Raw genomic sequence first — 5,937 nt, 5'->3', positions numbered from 1 at the left:
AGGTGCGGTATATAAATTCGAAATAAAATAAAATAAATAAATAAAATAAATAAAAAATGGAATAAAGCCGGCATTGCTCTCTTTGACTGACTTATTCTTCTCATTTTGCTGAATAGGATCTGGATCTTTACCCCAAAGTCTGACTCGGGTGGCACATTTACTTTGGTGGGGAACCAAAAATGTTGCCAAAGAAACAAAAAGAAAACCCCAAACTAATTTTATTTTCATCCCGTCTTATCAGAGACTAAAATGAACAGCAAAGGTTGTGAATTAAAATAAGTATCATCGTTGTCACCATCTTCCTCCAAACCAGTGGTGGGTTTCAAATTTTTTTTTACCATTGATTCTGTGGGTGTGGCTTGATGGGCATGGCAGGGGAAGGATACTGCAAAATCTCCATTCCCTCACCACTCCAGGGGAAGGATACTGCAAAATCCCCATTCCCAACCCACTCCAGGGGAAGGATATTGCAAAATCTCCATTCCCACCCCACACCAGGGGAAGGATACTGCAAAACCCTCATTCCCTCCCCACTCCTGGGGGAAGGGCACTGCAAAATCTCCATTCCCACCCCACACCAGGGGAAGGATACTGTAAAATCCTCATTTCCTCCCGATCAGCTGGGACTTGGGAGTTAGAGAATAGCTGGGGATGGGGCCAGTCAGAAGTGATATTTACCGGTTTTCCGAACTACTCAAAATTTCCACTACCGGTTCTCCAGAACTGGTCAGAACCTGCTGAAACCCATCTCTACTCCAACATGTATATTTCTTAGTATTCATAGACACTTTTAAAATCATGGAGACAATTCTGATTCCTCGCCACAAATGTTAGTTGCTGCCACTAAGAATTTCTTTACGCGTATTGCTTTTTTTAAAAAATATGTCTTATCTGGAAGCTTTGACGAGTGGAGTGGCAAAGCGCTATAGAATATAGAGGAAAGCAAGATAGAGTTAGCTTTAACATGAAGACTTGCAGGAGTTTTTCTTGTCTTTCTATAGCTCACATTTTTTAGTTAATAACCCCAAGGAAAGAGACTTTGGTTTTATTGATTGGTGAATTCTCTTGGCAACTTTTTAAGCTGAAGAACGAAGTATCGGTGATCAATAGAATAAATCTACTTTCTCATTCCAAACGGAGGTATCCAAACAAGCCAATGACAGCGAGAAGGTGATGTAAAATCAAACAGTAATTTTTTATTTCGAAACAAATACACATCAAAGAGAGCTACGAAGCCCAAATCTACAGGGAACCGAGTGAAAAATAGAAATACAGGAATCCCAAAATCCTTGCTAAAAGCAAAAGGCTTTCAAATCCTATGTGTGCTTAGATATACATCGTATTATATTCAGTGGGGATTTCTTCCAGATAAGTGGATATAATATTGCAGCTTAGAATTCCTGGATCGGTTTAGACTGCTAGAAATGCTTCGCAACCATTCGTTGAGACCTGAGCCTTGGCACAAACCTGTGGGTTCCCCAGATAGTAACCCTCTTTACATGTAGTTCTTTTCTATGAGATGTTATTATCTCCTTTTCATTAACACCATAATACATGAAAGCTGTGTGCAAAGTAGGCCTTGATACCACCAGTATCCTAAGTTGACATTATTTTAAAGCTAGAACATTTTAAAGACGGCATACTGGGTCCACGGTATAATTGAAACAATTGTAAGGCAGAGCCTTATTCTTGACTACATATTGATGCTAGGTGAGTGGATCCTAGCTGAATTCCGGTACCCCATGGAGGCAACATCCCACTAATTCTCAGAAACTGAGCAATTTGGAATCATGTACAATAAAAAGAAGGACTAGGGGTGACATGACAGCAGTGTTCCAATACATGAAGGGCTGCCACGAAGAAGAGAGGGTCAACTTATTTTTCCAAAGCACCAGAAGGCAAGACAAGAAGCAATGAATGGAAACTAACCTGGGAGAGAAGCAACCTAGAACTAAGGGGAAATTTCCTGACAGTGAGAACAATGAACCAGTGAATGGCTTGCCTTCAGAAGTTTTTTTTTTTTTAATTTGATTTATATGCCGCCCTTCTCTGGAGACTCAGGGCGGCTTACAATGCGTTAAAGCAATAGCCTTCATCCTTTTGTATATTTATACAAAGTCAGCTTATTGCCCCCACAACCGGGTCCTCAATTTACCTACCTTAGAAAGGATGGAAGGCTGAGTCAACCTTGAGCCTTGGCGAGATTCGAACCTGCAGTAATTGCAGGCAGCTGGTCTTAATAACCAGCTTAACAGGGTGCCTTAGACCACTGTACTACCAAGGCTCTATTGTTACTTATTTATTTATTGTTTATTTATTGGTTCGATTTATATGCTGCCCTTTTCCGGAGACTCAGGGTGGCTTACAATGCGTTAAGCAATAGCCTTCATACTTTTGTACATACCTGCTTAGTAGTGTTCTTTTTTATACAAAGTCAGCTTATTGCCCCCACAATCCGGGTCCTCATTTTACCTACCTCGAAAGGATGGAAGGCTGAGTCAACCTTGAGCCTGGTGAGATTTGAACTCGCAGTAATTGCAGGCAGCTGGTGCTACTTAATAGCACTTTAGTCTGCTGCACCACCAAGGCAGGGGGTTGGATTAGAAGACCTCTAAGGTCCCTTCCAACTCTGATGTTCTGGAGTTCTGTTGGGTTGGTGCATACCCGTATTTTATTTCAATGGTGAAACACACAAGAAATACAAGAGAAACACACAACCAGGACAAAAACATTGTCCCACACATGTGATTCCCAATGAACATTATTGAAGGGAAGCCTGTCTCCCATTCTGCAGAAGACATATAATCTTCACGACCAAAATCATCACGTGTTTCCCCAGACCACAGCCTGTGTGGCATCATAAATATGACAGTCTTTAAGGTGCCATAAAGTCTTAGGTTCTTCCCTTCTGGGAAAGGCTGAAAACAAAAATTAGCCATAGAAATTAAGCCTGGGAACATGTTCAGTCAGGAGAATTGAATGGTCAAATTTGATGTTCTAAATGAATCCTGATGAGTTATAAATTCTTGCGCATTTTCAGAAATGGTTTTCTTCCTTTGAATTTTATTTTTTTTTATTACATTTTTATGCTGCCCATAGCCCCTAAAACTGTGATGGCAAATGTGCATGTGCTCATCGGGGCCATGCTCCGGAAAAGCCGAACTTACGGGTTCTAGCGCACATGCGCGTCTAATGATCAGCTAGCTGGCGTGTATGCGCTTGCCGGTTTTCAGCACATGTGAAGGGATCGCACTCTGGAAAAGCCAAACTTCCAGGTTCTGGCATGCATGCACACCCAACAATCAGCTGGCCAGCATGCATGCGCACACAGGTTTTTGGCAGTGCCGTGCATGTGAAGGACAGTTGATCGTCGCGCGCACATGCGCGCTGGAAACCCGGAAGACAAACAGGCAAGGCCATGCGTGCCATGTGACATGGCTTCACATGCCACTTTGGTCATGCGTGCCATAGGTTCGCCATCGAGGCCCGATAAGGTGACTCTGGGCAATTATGAATTAATCCCATTTGAGGATCCAATTTGAATGTACATATTGGATTAATTTCTTGAACTGACTATTCATTTTGGATTTAACCTGACTTGCACAGAACTTAAGCAAATCATAAGGATCAAATAGTTCATGATTATTATTCTGCATGATATTTGTCTGATTCCCCATTAAAACTCATCAGAATTGACAGTTGTCGTCCAAGCCTTGCAAAGACAAAATTTCATAATTCCTTTAGGGTTAATGTGGACTCTCAGAGAATAAGGAGTAACCCTTACCAATCAAAATTATTACAAATGACTCTCAGTGAAAAAAAAATCCTATTAAATTCCATTAAATATAGTTAGCTGAATACACTGAACATGACAAACCAAACCAAATATAATATTCTTTGCTTAGTATATGAGCCCAACCAAACGGGCTTACTTTTGAATAATCATATGGAATTATCAATGTCTACCATACAGGCTTAAAATGCATGCCTGATTATATAGATTTTTTAAACTAAACTACAGTGACTTGTCTCACACAATCTTGCAAACCAACCACAGGGGACTATAACACAATATGTAAAGACACAATCAATGACAATTTTAAAGAACAAATAAGAAGACGACTTCTTCTTCTTCTTCTTCTTCTTCTTCTTCTTCTTCTTCTTCTTCTTCTTCTTCTTCTTCTTCTTCTTCTTCCTCCTCCTCCTCCTCCTCCTCCTCCTCCTCCTCCTCCTCCTCTTCCTCCTTTAGTCACAGTTCTAGGAAAACTTCCATTTTTCTTGGTGATCAAAAGAAGAAAGGTGGACAGACATGGAAAAAGGTGAAGGATGAAAAATCCTCTACTCAGTCAGAGAGTAGGCAAAACAGAAAACGCAGGCCCTGCTGTCTCAAAACATTTTCTGTGCAAGTCATCTTGAAGAGAGATGGGTTAGATCAACCAGAAGTCCAAAGGGGGGGGGGAAGAGAAATGTGCTTTCATCTGTAGCATATCTGGCTGAGACATCACCGTTTCCAAGTTCTTGAATTTCCCCTTTTTGCAAATCTATAACGAAAATAAAACAAACAAAAAAAAGTATAATTACTCATGTGATTGAATTACATAGATGTTTGTGAAATCTTACAGCGGTATAAAAAGTTGAATACACACAAGTTTTTTGGGGGGGGTTGTGTGACATGTTATGCACAAGCAATGAACAATGTTATGGCCAAACACAATGGCATGGTTCTCACTAGTGAACCGCAAACTAAAACAAATAATTCCGTCAACACTGTCAAACTATTCACTAAGTCTGGATTACTATTACTATTAATCTTCTCATCGTTCCTTTCACCCATCTCCTCCCACTTATGACGGTATGAGTGTAACTTGTTCCTGTATCTTTATGATTTATATTGATTGTTTCCTAGTATGATTTGATTGCTTATTTGTACCCTATGACTATCATTAAGTGTTGTACCTTACGATTCTTGACGAATGTATCTTCTCTTTTTATGTACACTGAGAGCCTATGCACCAAAGACAAATTCCTTGTGTATCCAATCACACTTGCCCAATAAAGAATTCTATTATCTATTATCTATTAAAATGGTAACAATAAAATCTCCTCTAGATTGGCTAACTCATCATTTCCCCCCAAAACATGTCCATTTATTTTCCTTTGGCAACAATATAGAAATGGCTTATCAAAGTTTCTTTTAAGATATTTATCAACTTTCTATGTTCGGCTAACGTCACGAACCACAAACTAGCAAATTTTACTTTAGTTTAGCATCCAACTGCACAAACGCAGCTATGCAAGCTACCCTCCGCCAAATAATCTCCCTGAGGTGGGGTAGAAGGAACTAAGGCGGATATGACATTTTTAAAAAGTAGGGTAAATAATTGAAGTGAATGGTCTATTGCCTCCCATCTAAAGCCTCCCAGAACACCAGGGTTATTAATATCATGGTTATTCCATAGCAACTGCCTCACTCTGCTAAAACTCACATTTCTTTGGAAAGGAAATGGATCAGTGTGGAAGTTCTGATCGAAAAGTGCTTCCCCTGACAACTCCTTCCAATAATAAAGTAAAATGTCAGAGGTGGAGTTTTTTTCTGCTTAATCGGATTCTTTTCCTTTTGCCCATTTTCTATTCATGGTCTCTGGTAGGAGGGACCTGCCCCTCCTCCTTCGCCTCACCCCATCAACCGTTTCATCGACACACAGGGAGAAACTTTCTGGACAATTTAATCTTGCCGGCGTGTTACTTAGCAAAACCCTCCTTCACACTGACCATTTTTTCCCCACCTCTCCTTGGCTTTCTCTCTCTATCCCTGCTCCCATTATTTTCTCTCCAGCCTCAGTTCAATTTTGCTGGCCCCTGATATCTTTCTTCCTCCGTCCTCTGCAACCCTCCTCCTCCTCCTCTTCTCTTTTAATGTGGAAACACAAGTTATTT

General features: G+C 40.4%; 1 long non-coding RNA gene across 3 annotated transcripts in view; it reads right to left on the bottom strand.

The window, feature by feature from the left end:
- Positions 1–1,176: 1,176 nt before the first annotated feature.
- The window catches only part of LOC117669891 (uncharacterized), a 93,768-nt gene continuing 89,007 nt past the window's right edge, over positions 1,177–5,937 (bottom strand). For 2 of the 3 annotated variants that reach the window (XR_015729738.1, XR_015729739.1), the window contains exon 5: positions 4,202–4,541. This is a non-coding gene — a long non-coding RNA (uncharacterized LOC117669891). Of the gene's footprint in view, positions 4,542–5,937 lie in introns of all 3 variants that reach the window. The other variant, XR_015729737.1, reaches the window with a different exon arrangement.

This window comes from Pantherophis guttatus, chromosome 13, assembly GCF_059756535.1.
Source record: "Pantherophis guttatus breed Tessera chromosome 13, ASM5975653v1, whole genome shotgun sequence".
Lineage (NCBI taxonomy): Eukaryota > Metazoa > Chordata > Lepidosauria > Squamata > Colubridae > Pantherophis > Pantherophis guttatus.
Note: the sequence above shows the minus strand (reverse complement) of the source record. Positions and strands in the feature narration are given on the sequence as shown.